Consider the following 22,752-nt stretch of genomic DNA (forward strand, 5'->3'; position numbering starts at 1 on the left):
GATATGCCCCTTCTTGATAGACTGGATCGGTGGTTCATCATGCATGATGGTGCTTAACTCATTTAACGTTCGGCGATATTTAAATCATAATTTCCGAGAATAATGGATTGGACGTGGTGGGCCAGTTTATCCCCCCCTCGATCACCTGATTTTAATCTTGCAGACATTTTTTTACAGTGGGCGATCAGTTCAATTGTAACTATTCGGTTCGAGTCGCGAATTTTGAACGATATTGACGCTCAAAGTGGAGGGTTGATTAAAGAGTTCTAGTGTGATTGTAATTTCGAATATTTGTTTTGAAGAGTTTCATGACTGTGATTTGTAAGTGATTAAAGTGTGGTTTGACGTTGTTAAGGAAATTCGAGGATTTGGGAATACAAATAATTGACTATATTTCCCACACAACAGTTATACATCTATATTACACTCTGAAGAACGTCTTGCACGCACGCTTGTCGCCAACCGACTATCCTAGATTCTTCTAACATCTGGCAACAGTCTTTTGTCTCCACTAAGACCTTGACGCCCTCTATCCCTTACACACACACTCTCATGTACAGTGTAAATGTATCACTTCCCTAACACGCCTCCTTACATTTATACTGTACACTTAATTTTATTTACATACTTGTCGAATTAACAAAATATTTAACATTTATCGCTTTATTTACATTTCTCTTATTTTACATTCATCCATGACCTAAACCTTTCAAATTTCTCTCTACACAGTGCCTTCGTAAAAATATCCGCAGTGTTTTCTTCTGTACTTACTTTTATTATGTTTATCTTATTTTCCTTTACGTACTCGTGAACGTAGTGGTAATGAACTTCAATGTGTTTAGAATTTTTTGTAAAAGTTCCGTATTTTGCTATACTCATTACTCCAGAGTTATCCTCATAGATTTTTACAGGGTTATCGTCTACATTTACATCGAAGATTTTCATTAGTTCTCTGATAGTCATTACTTCGCTCACCGCTTCCGATAGAGCTACATACTCTGCATACGTCGAGGCTTTTGTCACACACTTTGTTTTTTAGACTTCCATCCAATTACATTTCCATACAATCTAATTACATACCCAGAAGTCGATTTCCTATCTATATGATCTCCTGCCCAATCAGCGTCCACATAACAATCTATCGTTTCGCACTTTTCATTTCTTTTATAATGTAGCCCTAAATCTCTAGTCCGGTACAAATATTTCAATATTCGCAAGGCATATTTAAAATGTGTCTCGTTACAACAATCTTGAAATCTACTCAGATAATTAACACTATAACTTATATCGGGTCTGGTATTTACACTAATATACAGCAATGCGCCAATTAAATTCTTGTATCCAATGTCCTCTCTATTTATCTCAGCTTTTTCAATTTTTAAGTTGGTCTCCATAGGTGTACAGTACAATTTGCTATTATGTAATTTATATTTGTTTGCTAATGATTCTATGTATTTCTTTTGGCTTAATCTCATTTCATTTTTTAAATAATCATACTCTATATTTATTCCAAGATATTCTTTTACTTCACCTAAATCTTTCATTTCAAATTTATCAGTTAATAATTTTTTTACACTTTGTATCTTCCCTTTGTTTTTACTACAAATCAACAAATCGTCTACGTATATTAACAAATAAACAACATTTTCTCCCTCTCCATAAGTATATAGGCACAGCTCTATATTGTTCTTCTTAAAACCTAATCTCATCACATACTTATCAAAACACTCATACCAGTCCCTCGGACTTTCTTTTAACCCATAAAGCGCTTTCGATAATTTACAAACTCTATTCGTTCCGTCCGCATATCCCTTTGGTTGATTTACATATACCTCCGAGGTTACTTCACCATTTAAAAAGGCAGTTTCTACATCCATTTGCTCAATTATTAATCCATTTTGACAACAATATGATAGCAATATCTTAAAGGTCTGATTACTCGCCACTGGAGAATATATATCATCGGCTACGTCTCTTTGTTGAAATCCCCTTACCACTAATCTAGCCTTATACCTGTCCTCTGATTTTTTCGTGTAAACCCATTTTACATCTAATACTTCTTTGCCTTTTACCCTTTCTACCAATTTCCAAGTTTTATTCTTATAGAGACATTCTATTTCCTTATCCATAGCCTGTTTCCAAACTTCATTATTTTCGCAACCAATCGCCTCCTCAAATGTACGAGGGATATCTACTTTACAATAATTTGCATGAATCTCGCAAATATTTTTCTTTTCTGGATACCTTACTGGAGTTTTCTTAATACGTGTAGATCTCCTAGGAGTGTTTGAGCTTTCAATACTACTATTATTTTCATCTTTCCTACCTTCTAACTCTTCCTTATCCATACCATCCAATGAATAGTTATCTTCGCTATCATTTCTATCTGCCTCTAATGAATTTTCCTCAAAACCGATACATTTAGTGTCTGTCTCTATGACCTCTACATGTCTAGCTATTGTTATTTTCCCACCTAATAAGACTCTGTATCCTACTTCACTATATCCTAATAGAATTCCCATATCTGCCTTCTTGTCCCATTTGGAAACTCTTTTTTGTTCTGGCCTTCTTACAAAAAACTTTACTTCCATATAGATGTAGATTTTTAACACTTGGTTTTTTCCCGAAGAATATTTCAAAAGGTGTCTTTCTTTCTATAGTATTCGCTAATATTCGATTTTTCAAGTATACCGCTGTACAAACTATTTCCGGCCAGTACCTTTTATGTACTTTCGCTTCCGCTAACAAGCAACGCGCCATGTCCATCACTGTTCTATTGTACCTTTCCGCTGTCCCGTTTAATTCATGTACGTATGTTGGGCAATTATTTATTCTTATACCTTTATCCCTAGCAAATTTATAAATTCGATTATTTAAATATTCTTTACCATTATCGCATCTTAATATTTTTAACCTCTTGCCCGTTAAATTTTCGGCTTCATTTACGAACTGTACGAAAGAATCAAAGACCTCATCTTTTGATTTTATACAATAGATCCTAGCTATTTTACTATAATCATCGATAAATGAAATGAAATATTTTTCTCCATTGAATCCGGTAGTCTTAAAGGGACCACATACGTCCGTATGAATAATTTCCATTATTTCCCTAGCCTTAGTTCGATTATTTTTGAAAGGTAAGTTATGCATTTTGCTTTCTATACACACCCTACATTTCAAAAGTTCCTTTTCAAATTCATTCGGTATGCCAGTCACTAGCTGCTCTTTACCCAAAATCTCTAAATATTTAAAATTTACGTGTCCTAGCATCCTATGCCATCTTTCCTTTTTACTCATACCACTACGTTCGGCGCTGTTTACTAAGTGCTTCTTCCGTTTCAATATACTTTTTATTCTATATGTCCCATTCTCTTTGAACGCTACAGCTGTAAGTATATTATCCTCATCTATTACTTTCGCAATATTTCCTTTGGAAATAACCGTATTCTTATTGTCTGTTAGTTTACCTAAACTAATCAAATTTGCGGACATTTCTTTCGCGTAAAATACTTTCCTCATATTTATTTTATTTTGTTTTCCGAATGCTTCAAAATAACTTATAACATTCCCAACTTTTGTCGCTTTTATCGGTCTATTATCGCCTAAATATATATTTACCGGTTCTTTTAGGTCGATAGATTTATCGAAATAATTTATATTATTAATTATGTGATCGGTACAACCGCTATCTAATAGCCACACTATTTCGTTCTTACTTATTTCATTCGTCTCACTGCTGTTTGCTGCGTGCGCCGTTGCTATCCATATGCCTGCTCTTGAGTTTCCATGCTCGCCCGTGCCGGTTGTTGATTGACGATGAAAGTTTCCACGTCCCCTGCTCGTATTGCCTTTGTTCTCTCTTCCTCTGCTTCGACCGCGTGTTGGCCCATGCCAATAGCCGTTACTGCTTCCCGCTTGGACGCCATTTTGACACTCTCTCGCAAAGTGTCCTAATCTTCCACATCTGAAGCATCCTTCCTTTTTTGCAGAAAAGGCGTTGGTTTGCCTTTCCCCTCGATTGGATTTATTTTTCTTCTCTGCTATCTCTATTTTATTTTTCACATACGCTACCGTTTGATTCTCTTCTTTCAATGCGTCTATTATGTCCGCTATGTAGCTGTATTCTTCGGGTAACGTATTCAGCATGTAATTCAGCTTTTCCCTCTCACTTACTTGTGCGCCCGCACTTTTTAATTCATTGATTAATTTTTCAAAATCGTTAAAGAATGATGCTGAATCACTGTAGTTCTCTAGTCTTATGTTTTCCAATCTCCTTCTGCATACGATCTGCAGTGCCGTCGACTCTTTCAAGTACATTTCATCGAACCTTTTTATTATATCATACGCCGTTTTTCCTTCCCTAACATACTCCAATTGTCTGTTCGATATTGCACTATAAATTATATTTATCGCCTTCAAATCCTTTTTGTCCCAGTCTTCATCGTCTCTTTCGTTCTTCATTCTAGTTGTAACAACCTCGCATTCCTTATATTTGAGAAACATCGTGATTCTTTGCTTCCATATTCCATAATCTTCACCATCGAATATAGGTATCATGATTTCCGATCTCTCCATTTTAATTGATTCTCCTTTTTTTTCTTTTCTTACTCAAGCGTTCCTACGTGCTCGAAGTATATTTTTTCCTCTGAAAGTTTTTTTTTTCTTTACTGAAAACTCACTCGCAAGATCGTAACCACGCACTAAATATCTTGCAAAACTAGTAACCACGCTCTGCTACCATGTTAAGGAAATTCGAGGATTTGGGAATACATATAATTGACTATATTTCCCACACAACAGTTATACATGTAGTATCGTGGACGAAAGGCCTGGGAAATATCGGACGAACTATGAACAGTGTCGCGAGAGCCGAGGCGCCGTCGGGCCCATCAATGTGTCATCGGTCTTTTCAAGTGCATAGTTTCGTGGAAAAGACCTACGTGACCCTGGCCACGAGCGTCTGCGGAACACGTGTGCGGTGGGCCTAGGAAAAGGACAACAGAATGCGACAACGGCCAGAAAGGGTCAGTCGAAAAGCAGAGTGCGAGTCGAGAACGAGAGTGCGAGCGGAGAAGCCGAGTGCGAGTTGAGCGGAGACGGAGGTTGCGAGTGGCGTTGCCGAGAGAGTGTGGATTGCGCTGTGTTCTGTACGTTTGGTATGCATAGTTCAAGTTAAGCCACAATCGTCTTTTCTGTCTGATTAACATCTCTATTGTCCACGTTTTGTAAACATATTACATCACGATATTACATATTTTGGGGGCTCGTCCGGGATTGGACAAGACAGAAAACGAAACGGTTTAACAGAGCTGTTCGAGCTAGTTGTGAATTTACCGGTACGCGGTGCGGTAAAAGACGATATCGTTGACTGTTTAAGTTTGTGTTGTGTGAAAAATGGCCAACGTCGGGGACGAACGGTTGTCGGGTGAAGAGGGTTCGACGCTGGAGGAGCTGAGGAATAAGCTCGCGCGAATGAACCTCCCTATATCGGGTGCGAGGTCAGTGCTGATTGCAAGGCTGAATCGGGCGTGTAGGGCTGGACAATCGTATCGTAAGGGATCGACGGGCGGTGAAGAGCTAACCGGTCAACGAGATTTAGAAAATGTACAGAGAGCTGAGCGTGATTGTAACGAAGGTGAGGATGTTGAGAAAATGAATACGAAGGAGTTGAAGGAGCGCCTCGCTAGTTTGGGTTTAAAAACGACGGGAAGAAAAGTAGAATTACGCGCACGGCTACGAGCGGCCATGGATGGTAATGACATATCGTCGGAAGAAGAAAGCGACGACGAAAGTGAGGATGAAGATGACAAGAAAAACGCAAGAGAATACAAGAGAGATACGCGAAGGGTGCATCAGGACCGTGACGAATGTTGTCGAAGGGCATGCGTTGGTTCGACACTGAGTTTTAGAGACGTCGAAGATGCATTAGAGTCATTTAGTGGCGACAAAGGTGAAAATGTCGAACGATGGTTCGAGTCGTTCGAGGAAGTCGCTGATACGTGCATGTGGTCGGATGGGCAGAAGGCAGTCTACGCGAGGAAGCTGCTGAAGGGATCAGCGAAAATATTTGCGAGCTTCGAGTGTCACGCCAGGACTTGGCATGAGTTGAAGAGGGGGCTAGTGAAAGAATTTTCGAGGAAAGTCAACAGTAGGCAAGTTCATCAGAAACTTGAAGAAACAAAAAAGGAGAGTGATGAAGCATGTTTGGCTTACATGTACCGCATGCTCGAAATAGCCAGCCATGTGGACATGGAGGAGGAAGCAAAGGTGGAATACATAGTTGATGGAATAATAGACGACGAAAACAATAAGGCTGTATTGTACGGCGCTACGTCAATCAATGAGTTGAGGAAGAGGTTAGTGATGTACGAAGAGCAGAAGAGTCGCAGAGCAAAGTCGATTGTGAAGTCGGCTAAAACCCAGAAGAACGGGAAGCCCAGTCAATCTGTAGATGCAATGAAGAAAAGAAGATGCTTCATCTGCGGTAGTGAGGATCACCTAAGTGTTAAGTGTCCGGAGAGGGGAGAAGGTGTTAGGTGTTTCAAGTGCAGCGGATTTGGACATGTGGCGGCGAATTGTACAGCGCGACAAGTAAAGACTTACGTAATCTCAAGACCGGAGAGGAAAAAGTACGTGAAGGACGTGTCGATAGATGGCTGCAGGTTTGTCTCGTTAGTGGATACAGGTAGTGACCTTACGTTCATACGAGCGGATGAGTATGTGAGGTTAGGATCACCACCTCTGGGAAACTGCAAACTTAAGTTTGATGGTTTTGGTTCCGCTGGCAATAGTACCTGGGGCGAGTTCACAGGGGTAATGACGGACGACGGGTGCGACTTTACCGTCACTCTGCATGTTGTCTCGAATAAGGTAATAACAAGACACAGTCTACTCTTAGGTACCGACTTTTTAGACCAGGTAGAGTTGCGAGTCAAACGGGGCGAGGTGACATTTTTACGACTCGACGATCAGACCGACGGTCACGAGGACGCGCCGGATGTACTGAGGGTAAACGCGGTAGAACAGACCGACGAAACAGACCTGACACACGTACGGGAACCGCATTATCGTGAAGCGATTCGCGATATCGTTAGGGGGTATAGGCCGGAGAAGAAGCGAGACGTCGGAATAACCGAAAAAGTAGTTTTGGAAAGCGACAAGCCGGTAGCGCGAAGACCGCGAAGACTGGCGCCGTCGGAAAGAAAGGAAGAAGACGATTTGATGGAAGCGTGGACAAACGAGGGTGTCATCAAATCGTCAGACTCGGAGTATGCAAGTCCGATAGGTGTAGTTAGAAAGAAAGATTTGTGTGTGCGTGTGGCTAGATGGGCCTTGTTACTAGGCGAGATTAAGTATCAGGTGTGTCATCGGCCGGGGAAAAGTATGCAGCATGTAGATGCTCCGAGTAGGAACCCCCTGCCGAGCACTATGTATGTAACGGAGAGTGAAGACGGGCTGATTGCACGGTTGAGAAGGGCACAGAACAAGGACATCGAAGTCCGTAGGATTTTGGACGCCGCAACGTGCAGTCAGGCCGATGGGCAGGTAGTAAGAAACAATATTTTGTATAAGGAGTATGAGGACGATGTGCTAATAGTAGTATCGAAAGCGATGCGGGCTCAGGTAGTCAGGCAAGCGCACGAGCGTGGGCATTTCGAGGTTACCAAAACAGAAGCTATGGTCAAGAAGGACTTCTGGTTCAAGGGGTTACGCGAAAGGGTCGAACACGTGGTATCCAACTGCCTTGACTGTAGCTTAACCGAACGAAACATAGGTAAGCTAGAAGGGAACCTGCGAAATTACAAGAAAAGAAGAAAGCGTGCGAAGCAGTACCTGAGGAAGGACCCGTGCACACCTCGATTTTATGAAACCTTGGGTCCTAAATGCCGAAAGTGACGCATCTGATGACAGCGAGATAGAAGGCAACATCTGAGGGCAGATGTTATTGCAGGATGGCCGAATGTAGTATCGTGGACGAAAGGCCTGGGAAATATCGGACGAACTATGAACAGTGTCGCGAGAGCCGAGGCGCCGTCGGGCCCATCAATGTGTCATCGGTCTTTTCAAGTGCATAGTTTCGTGGAAAAGACCTACGTGACCCTGGCCACGAGCGTCTGCGGAACACGTGTGCGGTGGGCCTAGGAAAAGGACAACAGAATGCGACAACGGCCAGAAAGGGTCAGTCGAAAAGCAGAGTGCGAGTCGAGAACGAGAGTGCGAGCGGAGAAGCCGAGTGCGAGTTGAGCGGAGACGGAGGTTGCGAGTGGCGTTGCCGAGAGAGTGTGGATTGCGCTGTGTTCTGTACGTTTGGTATGCATAGTTCAAGTTAAGCCACAATCGTCTTTTCTGTCTGATCAACATCTCTATTGTCCACTCTTTGTGAACATATTACATCACGATATTACATACATCTATATTACACTCTGAAGAACGTCTTGCACGCACGCTTGTCGCCAACCGACTATCCTAGATTCTTCTAACATCTGGCAACAGTCTTTTGTCTCCACTAAGACCTTGACGCCCTCTATCCCTTACACACACACTCTCATGTACAGTGTAAATGTATCACTTCCCTAACAGACGTGTCTCTTGAAGTGTCTTATATGATGTCGTTAGCATGATTTATCATGAAGTATATCTGGCGCTTATTTACTAGGTAGTCAGTCTAGGGAGTATGTTTTCGTCAACGATTTCTGCGACGTCTGGGAGTCTATGTCTGTCCAATTCTGTGACTTTCAAACTGTCGTCAGCGTCTTGCAAGTGATGCGTATTGCGTGTACCTGGCCAGGGTTAGTTGCGTGGCGTAAAGTCCCGTTAGCGACATCGACCGGTGGCCTATTGTCGAATTCTCGTCTGATATCGAAGTTTATGATACATCGCTTGCTATGCTCGTCGAACGCTTAAAAATGCTCATTAAGTTATTAAAGTGGTCCAAGTTTACTTTAATGTGCAAACTTTGTAATGTGTGAACATTAATGTGAACTCCAATGTGTAAACTTTATAATGTGCAATGTGAGAATTTCCTTCTCAAAAAATAGCAGATGTGCTACTCATATTGTAAACTTGAGATAATCTTATATCTTACACATGCTGCCACTCTCAAACTGTCCCGTCCAAAAAAAAGTAAAATCTGTATGCTCGCATGTAATACATGTGTTGATCAGATACGTATTTTACACACGTGCGAATGTATAATTAGTGTCTGAAAATCTAACATATATGTCGGGTTCACGTTATGATTAGGGTTAAGGACGTGAAACGAATCTTCATTTGGATTGCACATTATTGTTATGCAATAGAGAAGACATTGACTAGAGCAAATACGGTTATTGCAGAATTTGACAAGTAACCGTGGTAATTAGATACTCGAGAAGCTAATGACAATGATCCTAGGCTCAATAACAAATCCGCGGTCAACGGGATAACAGAATGCGCTTTCTTCCAAAGCCCAAGTCGTACTCGACTTACTTGGCCACGGTACCAGTATTACTAAACTAACCTTTGTGAAAACGTGGAATATCCACCAAGCGTAAAGACGATAAGTAACTCGCTAATACGACTTCACGAGAGAATGACTTTCACTTGTCAATTCTGTAATATCTACACATGTGTTAAACGTTACTTCGATTGTATAACGACGATGCATAATTCCAGTGAAGATTTGTTACCCTTTCTAACCCTTATTATAACGACGACCCGACATATATATGTCAGAGAAGCGTCAGGAATAGAGTTGTGAGCATTGCTAGAGCATTGCTGTGAGCTAGAGCTCCATTGGAATGGCCATCGCTGTGTTATAACGACGGTACGGCCTGATACTACGAGTATGAACACTACCGATTCGACAATCAACAGCGGCGATTAGGCACTCGCAACACTAGTGATAATGGTCTTAGGTTCGATAACGAATCCACGGTCAACGAGAGGATAGATATACTTGCTCTAACTCAAACGTGTACTGATCGTAAGGCGCTACTCCCTTCCTCGATGAGGTCTCAATAAGGAATGAATCTTCGTCCCAACGACGCCACTGAGACAAACTCTGGTGGGGTGTCTAAGTACACAAGATCCTCGGATCGACGTCGCTGTCGATTGGTCGATTTTGGGACACAAGCTGCCTGTCTGTTTGCAAAAATCTTAATTGCTGGAAAAACCCGCGTTTTGTAGCGGGTCCTCGGGCTAACTGGACTTGTGCTGTGTACGTGCTTCAACATCAGGTATTCATTGTCCGAAGAGACCATTGGCATGTTTTACTGTCAGATACCTCTATGGGTATTTCCTTTAATGAGGGCCATACTATCGCTCCATACCTTTGTTAGATGAAGCGCCCGTCCCGTTGACCGCGGCTACGTTCGGCAGCTGATGGTCGCCTTGAGCCCAAGTTTATTATCACCAATCACCAACAAGTACAATTGGGCAGCATGACGGCAAATTGTTTAGTTACAACTGTAAGCTGTAATTACAATCTTACGGATTTTCCCGAAGTTTCAGAGGGGAGGCTCCGGTGTCCTTTCTTTTGGAATGTTTGGGAAGGTCCTCAATACTTTAATTCAGACTTTTTATTATAGCTGTACTTAAGTAATAAAACTCAGAAATAGTTGTTTATGATTTAATCCGAGTATGGGGGTCCGAGATTTATGACAGTGGGCTTGGGCTCGAAGTGATATAACGAGTCGCTGAACGTAGCCACGGTCACGGGAGGGACGTGTACCTAACAGAGGTATGGAGTAATTATATAGCTCCCCTTAAAAACAAAGATTGAGCCGAGAGGTACGGAGAGGAGTATATGAGGGCAGTTCCACTTGGACTGCAGGGTAGTTCATTCAGATAAGTTCTATTTGTACGTTGAATCACACCTGAATCGTGTATCGCATTCGTCATCCCGTTGACCGTGGATTCGTTATCGAACCTAAATTCATTGTCATCGACATCTCAATCATCCAATCGCCGTTATTACTTGTTACACTCTGTAATAAGCACATTTGTACAAGTAAATATCATCTACAGTATATCACAACGATTCACGTGAAGATTCATTATACACCCCTAACACTAATGATAACCCGACATATATATACTACTGCTTTCAACCTCAATTGTTTTTCTTTTTTAAATTGTAGAATTTTTTATACAAATATTACAATTAAGTACTAAGTTTTTGCTAATCTTATTTTCTACAGAGATTGGTGTTGCATTATGAACTAAAGAGCGACTGGTCAGGTTCAACCGTCGTTAACTGGTCGATATATCTTGAATGAATTAACACTCAAGGTGAAGGAGGTTTAATAAATCAAGTGTTAGTGTAATTTGGCACTTTATTTGCACTTGTTTTATACAATCAATGTTTGGTGATCTGAACACGACGGTTGTAAGATCTTGTTGAGACTCCAGTATTTTACCCGCACGGTTCGACGCTCTGTTGATGACTGTCCTCGTATTTTGTTGATACTCCCCACCAGCCATTGAGTCTCATCCGTCCATCGTGCCTTTCCGGCCGGTGACTTTCCCTGGGTTTTCCCCTAACTTCTGAGCTATCAGGTTTGTAGCTCGGGGAGGACATGTAATTCGGGCTTTTCCAAAGAAGAACATACCCGGTCCCGTTCAAAAGTTGCCGGTAATGATGTATATTTATTCCGTATCTTCCTGTTTATCGTCGTCGATAGGTAATGGGGCTATTTTATTGACCCTGCGATTGTATCCTCCATTAATTGTTCTTACGGTAACTACTCGGGTGATCCCATCAGTTCCTGGGTGTAGATTTATTATCTGAACCACAGGCCACCGAAGTGGATGGGTGCTGTCTTTCTTTAATATGATTAGCGCGTCTTTCTTGAGTTCCGTCGTTTCCGGCTAGTTGTATTTCTAGAGTTTCTGATTTCCTCGAGTAGACCATCTCGTTCATATTTACACTTATCAATTTCGATGTTGATCTTCTTCAAAATCGAATCCAAGGTTGCAAATTGTTTCAAATACTCGTTAGATTTTATTGCTCTCCCTAGAGATAAAGGACTAAGTCGGTTGCTAACTTTTGTAAATCCGATGTGTAATCGCTGTAAATTATCGTTCAATTCGTTGATTTTCTATATGTATTTTAAGCAATCCGGATAGCAGTCATCCCCTTCGTTGCTCATATATTCTCCGCTGTAATCCACCGCCGAGGAAGTATCGTTGGGCATCTTGGTTATTCTTTGGATCTTTGGTGCCGAGTCTCTTGAACAGAGTAACCACGGAAGACGAGATCAAAGGTGGCTTTTCAATTCCTCCCAGTCGATTGGACGCAGATGATTGAGCTTTCACCTACTGGCGTTTGTAGACATCCTGGGTCACTGTGTCGATATTTATTCGTTGTTAGATTGTTCCAAGGTTTGCTTCTTGATATAGTCGTCGCATTCGGCGTGATATCGCCCTCCTGTTCCGCGTAAAGCGGACTACCCTGCTTTGACTCAGTTGTCAGAGGGCTGTTGCGCTTTGCATTGACCAACCTAAAGCTTAGTTTGTTTCTGGAACGTGCCATCGTGCTGGAAATTTGCAAGGAAGTCGATGGTACATTATATTTAGCGAATTTGTCGTTGGGAGACCAGGTTGATGCGACTGATTGGTAGTCTTTCAATTACCTTCATAATCTGAAATCTTATCTCCGGGCGAACTTCGAATCGTACACCACATTTATTATGTGTGGTGGCTTCTTCGTGACTGTCTCGCCCGTCACAATTCAACCTATTTCTGCGTTCCGTAATTGCATGTGTTTATCTGCTAAGTTGACCCTTCCTCCGCGAAGGATGTTCCAAAACAGTTGAGGTCCAATGAGGCCGTCAACGCCAGCTGACCGACGGAACTCTGGATCGGCTAATGGAATACTTCTTGATAAATCTAACTTATCGTCATCAATATCTTCTGATGGAACTGATTGCGACACCTTGTCCATTACCAAAAATGTTAACTCTGCCGTATTCTCACTGATTCGCGAGTGAACTTTCGCTCGAGTCATTTGATTAATGTGTCAGGTCATCTAGTTGGTGCCACATAGAAGTATGTCGACTTTTTGTGTGGTTAACCCTAGATGCCTCTATGTGTCGTTAGTCAACAAATATGCCTGTGAGCAGGAGTTTAACAGGACTCTCCACCATTATATTTTCCAGCTCTGATCACTGACGGCTGTAGATAAAATAACATTCGGAACATCTTCGGTGATAGACATGCTAAATTAGTTCGATTTGGCTGCCTTGATTTATCTATATTAGCATGCAGGACAGTGCGGTGCCTTTTACATGCAACTACCAAATGTACATTCTTCCAAGGAATGTGTGTTACGCACGCAATTGGTACAGAGGTTTCCCTCTCTCGTTAGTTTAGATCTCCTGGAAACTGACACCGATAAGAATTATTTGCAGTTTTGTGCTGTGTGAGATCTGTTACAAAAATTGCACGTGATTGGAGGTTGGGCGGCGAGGGTCTGGTTTGGCGTCAGATTGCGTATACCGCTCTTGGCTGTTGACACGTACATTATACGGAAGGATTGTAGGGTGTGATGGTGTTTGATATGTGGAGCCTATCTGCCTTAATACATTGCAGCGATCGTGCAAATGGTGGAATAGTTCTCCGACGCTTGGAAAGGGTTTGTGGTCTATTCTTTCCTTCTATCGTAACTGTGTGTCGTGATCTAGCTCGGATGTAATCAAATATAGTAGCACGGTATCCGCCGTTGGCTGGTTGAATGGTGGTTTGTAATTCGTTTACATAGGCTTCTATATCTTGGCGCGATGGCCGCTGTGAAGGAGATACATCGAACAATACTTTCAAATCGTTGGTTCTGATTTTTGCCGCTTGGTTGTATCGCATTTCCAAAATTTCCCATGCGACAAGATAATTGAAAGTATTTAAAGTCGCTGCTATTGCATTAGCCGCTTCCTGTGTTAGAAAAGAGCGGAGATACATCAATTTCTTACAGTCGTCAATCCGTGAATTCTTGTGAACTGTGCAGCGAAATTGATCCGCAAACCCTGGCCAATCTTCGAAGGGTTCAGAAAAAGAAGGTAATTGAATTTTCCGTAGCGCAACTTCATTTGTGACTAGATCTGAATATGATGTGTCCGGTGCGTTTAGCATATTCCTATCAATCGGCTCTCTGAACCGCCTTTTAGCGCTCTCAATTATATCCGTAGCGCGTGCTTTACTGTCCAAGAATTTATATCTTATGGCAACGCGTTCATCTCATGCCTGATCCTCGTCTATGTCGTCCAATTTGCCCTGATTTTCACTATGCGTAGCATATTCTGCCTCTAAATCGTTTAAACGGTATTGAATAACGGTTACTGACCCTCCTTCCTGATAGTTATCAAGTAACTATTGAAAATTTGCTAATTATTTCGTGAATCTTTCCCGTTTCTTCTGTAATTGTTTTAAGCGTTCTTTTTGATGAAATGGCATGGTATATGCGCGTGAGTTTCGATACGATAATTTTACGCCGTGTATAAGGGGAAAAGCGAATCAACAAGTGTATGACTTACGTCTCTATGATACTCGTCTCAATTCGTTCGAATCGATGCTTCGTCTGCTGCTCTTCGTTATGCTGCGAGATATTGGCTGTGCACTTCGCGATGAAGGTGTTTCCTTCCCGAAGGTGGCCCGCGCTTGGAGTTGTCCCAGCTGTTTGTTGACGCAGATCGCTATATAGCGGAATGTTGTGTGCGGTGTACTTCGTAATGCAGGTGGGTCCCTCTCGCTATTTCTTAGGCAATCTGTCCACGATACTACAGTACTATCGTCGAATCTGACCAGAATGTAATTATTTGGAATGTAACTTTTAATGCTTTAATAACATTGTTAAATAATTTGTTTAGTAACATTGCTGCACATAATTCTAATCCTGGTAACGTTTGAGTTTTCAATGGTACTATCTGCGATTTGAAACCTAGTAAATATATCTTGTGATTGTTGGTTGGATCTGTGCTACGGATGTACATAGATGCTCCGTACACTCGCTTACTTGCATCAGAGGAACTGTGCAACTGCTATTTGATGTAGCTGTCTACAATAACAAGCCTAGGAATCATATCTCGGTGAATTTTTTTCCATTCTGATTTTACTTGCCATTTCCATAATTCCTGCAATATAAGTTTTGTGAGAACTATTAATAAATCGAGCGGATCGAATAACTGTGCTAGTGTAAAGAGTATTCCTTCTTGCATTATTATTATTATTATTATTTATACTTAGTTCATACCTCCATACCTTTCAGCTTTGGACGACTTTCGGTTTACATCCCTTATATAATGCCCTTACATCACTTATATATCTCTTACACTAGCTCTTCTATAACTATATACAACTGCTTATACTTATCTATTGCACCTTACTTGATCTACCTCTATGTACTAACTTATAACTAACGCTTATAACTAAGTGCTCATTCCTTCTTTGGCTTTTGCTTCCTTGCTGTGCTCCGTCCCTGTCGCCCCCCCCCCCTCTTATGCTACTCTTCTCTTCTCTATTATCTCCTTCAGTTCTGCCAGTCCTTCTCCAGTCTCATTTAGTGTTTCTACCATGGTCCTTGCTCTTCCTGTTATCTCACATTCCTCTACTACGTGCTTCAAGTCCTCCTCTCCTTTTTTGCATAATCTGCATCCTCTTTCTCCCTCCTCTTTCCAGTGTTCCCTTGCCCTGGTTTCGTTACCACATCTAAATCTTGCTACCATACTTCTGTCCTTCCATTTCATTTTTCCTTCTAGATATTTTGGTAGCCCTTCTTTTGCAATGTTTCTGTAGTATCTGTTGTATTTAGATTCCCTTATTCTTTTCTCCCTCTCCTCTGTTTCTCTTTTCCTTCTTTCTTCTATGATTTGGTTAGCTGACATCCTTTCCTGTCTATCTCCTGCCTCCACTTGTGTCCTTCCCTCTCTCGCCTCCTCTAACCTCATCTTTCTTTTCCTTGCTCTTTTCCCTTCTTGGCCCTTTCCCCAATTCCTTTCTCTCTCTTTTATAAATTCCTTTACTAATTCCTTCTTCGATTCCAAGGCTCTCTCCTCATACTCCTTACTGCTCTTTTCAGTGCCTTTTCTCTTATTTCCTCTATCTTGCACTCCTCTCTCAGAATGTAGTTTAGCGTTGTTGTGTCTAAGCCTAGAATCCATCTCACGTATCTCCTTTTTACCCTGTCCAGTCTCTCCTCTATGTTCCATCCCCACACCTGCGGTCCAAACAGCGCTACACTCTCTACCAGTGCTCCAAACATCCTCATTCTCCTTTTGTAGTCCCTTTTAACCATACCTTACTGTAGTGACCATACCTTACTGTCTCCTACCACTATGCCTCCTACTTGACCTTTCCTTATTTCCTGTTCCAGTCGTGCCACATAGATGTTGAATAATGTCGAGCTCAGCGTGTACCCTTGTTTCGCTCCCCTCACTGTCCAAAACTCTTTTGTGTTATGGTTCCTGATCCTCACTACGTTCTTTGTCTCCTCGTATATCTCCTCTATCCTTCTGGTTAACTTCTCGTTAACCCCCTTGTCCTCATTATCTCCCCCAGCTTCTTCCTGCTGACCCTATCAAACGCTGCCTTTAAATCATGCATATAGCTTCCCTCTTTCTCTATTCCTTTTTGTAATTTTGTGTGTTATTGTAGTTTGTTTTAACGAATAACCTAACATATCTTGCGTAGCTCTCTGATGTAGTCCTTAAATCTTTTTTGTATCTATGTGATCTGTAGCAATACGATCAGGATCATCTGTTTTTGTTCGTATTGTTAACGACTATCTATTAAGCTGGGTTCGTTCCATACCCACTGTTTGAGTTTGAATCCTCCTTTCGCGGGCATGTCAATGATTTCGTCGCGTATCGTAATTGCCGCTTCAATAGAATTCTCCTCGGCTAACAAATCGTGAACATAAAAATCTTTTTTCAATTTTTATGTCGCTACTATGTAGTACTGTCCTTCGCCCTGAGTTCATTGGTATAACATACGTATTACAAGGTATAGTGCAGATGCCGTCCCGTTCGTCACTGTGTTTTATTGATACGTTTTTCTCGGATCATTTACGTTCTTCCGCCAAAGGATTTTGTGATATTGCCGATTGTCATTTTATCTGCAGCTATTTCATATTTGTATGTTCTAAGTCGTATAATTAGAGCGAATAAATCATCCTGTATTGTAGGGCCGATTATTAGATGATCATTTAATGAAATTTCTAATGACGATCGAGCAGAAGAAACAAGTACAACCCGTACTTTTGAAGTGACTCTGCTTGCCTTTATTACTGGATGGTGTGGGAGGTAACAAACACTACTTCCGAAATCTATCTATTCTCTTGTATTCGCAAAGAAATTCTTGATACTGTGTATTATAGACAGGGTCTAAGGAAGGAAACTTTTTTACAACCATACCATGCGTGTCCTCTAACTTGAGGCACCTGTCTTTGACCCTTTTAGCGTTGAACAACAATATGTCGTCGTTAGCAACACTTGAGGAAAGTAACACCGACGACGATGTATCGTTGCGTATGTGATGACACCTTATTATTCGCATCGCGAGAGAATTATATCTCAAAATAAATTTATAATGATGACGATGTGATGTGCTGATGAGACTATATGATGTTTCACAAATTGAGAAAATTGTTTATGGGTTTAACTTTTTGTTATATTCCGCGATGTTGATACCGATACTATGTATACGCTAGTGTGGTAAGATAAAAATTCGATACGGAAGATTTGTTTCAGATCGTAATCACAGGTTTTAGGTAACACTGTTTATAACAAAATATCTCCTTACGTTTTTATAGGGTTACATAGACAGGGCGAAAGTTAAGATTTTTGGTAGATATGTACAAAGATCACGCACAATTTATAATCTGTACAATGAAGGATTACACCATGTATACATGAGAAACCATTAATGCTAAGTAAATGGTTTATATGAGCAATAATAAGTAAATATTACACATTTCAATAGCCGAATAACTATAAATGTTTATACTATTATTAAAATGTTATTACGAGGATGTTATATTAGCTTACGTGTTTTGGAATAAGTAATCCTCTTTGCGCTTACTGCGCATACTCTGATTATACATGGGATTATCATTTAGTTTTGTGTTTTGATATTAGAAGTTTTGTTATAAATAATTGATAATGCAGTCACCACCGAGGCTCCGACGCCACAGGCGGGAACTGTCCTCTGTGCGAGTTCAGTCGCGATGGATCTCGCAGCCTCCCTCAGTAATTTAACATAAGTACCATTAAGGTGACTAGATGTTTCCGCCATCTTGGAGACTTCCGTAGCTCGCCATATCAGCTCCGCTCCGATGCCCGCAACAGAGGACGTTCTCGTCTCCTGTACGAGTTCCTCCGGAACCTCGGGAGACCCGACAACCCTCTTCTTCTTCCCATGATTGCTTTGGACGAGTGGGACGGGGGTTTCCTCTTCCTCCGACGTCTCCGTCCCGCGGACTCCCTACCGTTGACCTTATTGGAGAGCGGAAGAGCCCCTCCTTGGGCTCCCTCTCTTCGTACGTCTAACGTCTGCCTGCGCAGACTCAGGACCAGTGTCCTCTTCTTTCCTTCCTCTTCTCTTCGTTTGGTTTTGGTTTGATTTTTTTGGAGTTCTAATCATCTGGATCGTTCGGCCCCATCCACCAAGGCTTCTGGGGATCACCAACTCCTTCGAAAAGGATGTCACCCCCCGGCAGAGCCGCTTACCGGGGGAAGGCTGCTACCACCGCGGATCGCCAGGAACCCTGGATTGGCCGCATCAGCAACCTCACAATGCCCTCGGGGCCAGGTAATAAATACATCGCTTCGCACCTCTGCTTAGGAGAGCTAGAGATTTTTTATAAAGGTTATCATTCTCGCGGTCCGACCATTGAAGGCAGGAGCCCCGGCACATTGAGACATGACAAATCGGATATGGTACTTGGGCTAGGGTTTGTTGGAATTGCATTTTCGTACTGCAACTCGTCAGCGAGTCCGCAGTCCCCTGAGGGATTGGATTGTAAAACGATAAGGGAAACGGAGGGTAGTAGGAGAAAGAAGGGAAGAACCATGATCCTCCCAGCTCTTTAGTAAGATGCCTCCTTCTTGTCCATTCCCGAGCCAGTCAGACCTGCGCCGTGTGGATGTTTATGCCACGATGCCTCCAGCTCTCATCCTCGAGAAGGGTGGGTTTTTACGCCGCATCGTCTTCATTCATACAATCGGCATCTTCTTTCGGAACCACCTGCCACAGCTCAAGGATAGAAGTGTAATAAAGGAACAGGACAGGTGTAGGGGGAAGGAGGGGAGGTTTGCTCTCCCAACGAAACAAGATAAGCAGACACATGAAAAACGCGTCTGAACATACTTCCGTTCTAGATCAAAGATTCCAGCATATACACATGAATATCATAGGTCCACTACCTCCATCGCTAGATTACAGGTATTGTTTGACAATAACTGATCGGTCCCCCCCCCCCTGAGGCAATACCAATTTAGGACAAAGCTCATACCATGACATATCGTCCTTCGTTGAACGGTATGATAGAAAGATAGCACAGGTCATTAAATTAAAAACCGCGATCACATGCCAGAACACAAAAGACTGGACAGGAACTCTGTCGTCAATTATTCCTGGTCTACGAACGAGCTATAAATTTGACATCCTAGCTTCTGCAGCAGAAATGCTCTTCGGAAATCCACTACGACTACGCGGCGAATTTTTCACCAATGCAGAACCAACAGACCCAGGATTCCAGGATAAGCTAAGAGAACATATACGAAGAGTTAAACCAATTCTTCCTGCGCAGTATGCAGAGGAAGAATTCGTATTGAAGGATTTATACCCATATACGTATTTGTGCATATGGGCGCAATTCAAGGCCACTCGGCCCATTCTACGAAGAACTACAAATATACAAAATCATAAAGCTTATCACAGATAAGGTATTCACAATAAACATTAAAAATGTTCCAGTAAATATTTCCACAAAAAGGTGCGAACTGGCGTTTCTGGAATCTGATATCCTGGAAACACAAACTACGCAGAATGTATAAACAAAAACATATCCAGGGCCACTATAAGGAAAATCAGTAAGATATTTGGGGCAGGTGGTGTAGCGACGTCGCTCTCTAGTAATGGCGCACGAGTGAGCTCCGTAGCCTGTTCTTTACTAATCCCGTTCCTATGGAATAATAACCCTCCTTCTGAAAGGCTCAAAATACCTTTTATTGTATATGGTTAGTAAGAACGAATTGGTAGCCCTTAAAGTAAACAAAAAGTGTACATTTTCAAAGAATGAGAGAACTAGTTTCTAAGATATTATCAGTACGGGTAGAGGACTGGCAAGGAAGCAAAAGGGTAGCAAAATACCGAACGTGTTGGAAGCCTCAGATTATTCCTACATACTACACGGTTTTTAACCTAATAAGACGAGACGTAATATCGATAATTTTAAATATTCGGTGAAGGGAATGGACCTCGATAATTTTATTTTAAAATTTGACCAGAATTACAGTAATTTATTTATTGAAAATTCGAACGACCAAGAGGCATTTCCAGGCGTTTCCAGAAAACTGTAAAAATATATACTCCGACGGGAAAAAGAAACAGGAACTAGTGGTGGAGCGGAGAGCTAAGGACACTTAGGGCGGAGGTCTTCGAGAAAAGAAGGAAAGCGCAGAGAGCCAGAACGAGACGATTACAGGACGTGAATCAACCGATTCGGGAGTTTAAAATAAGGAGAAAAGAACTCAGGAACAAGATTGTCGAAAACAAGAAGAAAGAATGGAAGGAGTTTTGTGCCACGCTGGATATGGACCCTTGGAGGAGATCTTATCGGACTACTATATCCAAAATAGCCCGAAAAGTCTCAATAGATGACCTCCACGTTAACAATATCCAAAAGATAGTGGGCGAACTCTTCCAACTAAGACCAATGGAGCAGATACGCGGAGCGAATGATGGCCGTAATGGCGAAAATGGTGTTAATAATATTGTAGTATCGCGAAGTACACCATCAACATCTTTCTGCATAACGAGGAGCAGCAGACGAAGCATCGAGACGCAAGTCACATACACTTGTTGATTCGCTTCTCCTCTTATGCACGGCGTAAAATTATCGTATCGAAACTCACGCGCATATACCATGCCATCTCATCAAGAAGAACGCTTAAAACAATTACAGAAGAAACGGGAAAGATTCACGAAATAATTAGCACATTTTCAATAGTTACTTGATAACTATTAGGAAGGAAGGTCAGTAACCGGCATTCAATACCGTTTAAACGAATTAGAGGCAGAATATGCTACGCACAGCGAAAATCAGGGCAAATTGGACGACATAGACGAGGATCAGACACGAGATGAACGCGTTGCCATAAGATAAAATTCTTGGACAGTAAAGCACACGCTACGGATATAATTGAGAGCGCTAAAAGGCGGTTCAGAGAGCCAACTGATAGGAATATGCTAAACGCACGGGGCATATCATATTCAGATCTAGTCACAAATGAAGTTGTGCTGCGGAAAATTCAATTACCTTCTTTTTCTGAACCCTTCGAAGATTGGCCAGGGTTTGCGGATCAATTTCGCTGCACAGTTCACAAGAATTCACGGATTGACGACTGTAAGAAATTGATGTATCTCCGCTCTTTTCTAACACAGGAAGCGGCTAATGCAATAGCAGCGACTTTAAATACTTTCAATTATCTTGTCGCATGGGAAATTTTGGAAATGCGATACAACCAAGCGGCAAAAATCAGAACCAACGATTTGAAAGTATTGTTCGATGTATCTCCTTCACAGCGGCCATCGCGCCAAGATATAGAAGCCTATGTAAACGAATTACAAACCACCATTCAACCAGCCAACGGCGGATACCGTGCTACTATATTTGATTACATCCGAGCTAGATCACGACACACAGTTACGATAGAAGGAAAGAATAGATCACAAACCCTTTCCAAGCGTCGGAGAACTATTCCACCATTTGCACGATCGCTGCAATGTATTAAGGCAGATAGGCTCCACATATCAAACACCATCACACCCTACAATCCTTCCGTATAATGTACGTGTCAACAGCCAAGAGCGGTATACGCAATCTGACGCCAAACCAGACCCTCGCCGCCCAACCTCCAATCACGTGCAATTTTTGTAACAGATCTCACACAGCACAAAACTGCAAATAATTCTTATCGGTGTCAGTTTCCAGGAGATCTAAACTAACGAGAGAGGGAAACCTCTGTACCAATTGCGTGCGTAACACACATTCCTTGGAAGAATGTACATTTGGTAGTTGCATGTAAAAGGCACCGCACTGTCCTGCATGCTAATATAGATAAATCAAGGCAGCCAAATCGAACTAATTTAGCATGTCTATCACCGAAGATGTTCCGAATGTTATTTTATCTACAGCCGTCAGTGATCAGAGCTGGAAAATATAATGGTGGAGAGTCCTGTTAAACTCCTGCTCACAGGCATATTTGTTGACTAACGACACATAGAGGCATCTAGGGTTAACCACACAAAAAGTCGACATACTTCTATGTGGCACCAACTAGATGACCTGACACATTAATCAAATGACTCGAGCGAAAGTTCACTCGCGAATCAGTGAGAATACGGCAGAGTTAACATTTTTGGTAATGGACAAGGTGTCGCAATCAGTTCCATCAGAAGATATTGATGACGATGAGTTAGATTTATCAAGAAATATTCCATTAGCCGATCCAGAGTTCCATCGGTCAACTGGCGTTGACGGTCTCATTGGACCGCCACTGT

Source organism: Bombus vancouverensis, chromosome 11 (assembly GCF_051014615.1).
Source record: "Bombus vancouverensis nearcticus chromosome 11, iyBomVanc1_principal, whole genome shotgun sequence".
In the NCBI taxonomy this organism is placed as follows: domain Eukaryota; kingdom Metazoa; phylum Arthropoda; class Insecta; order Hymenoptera; family Apidae; genus Bombus; species Bombus vancouverensis.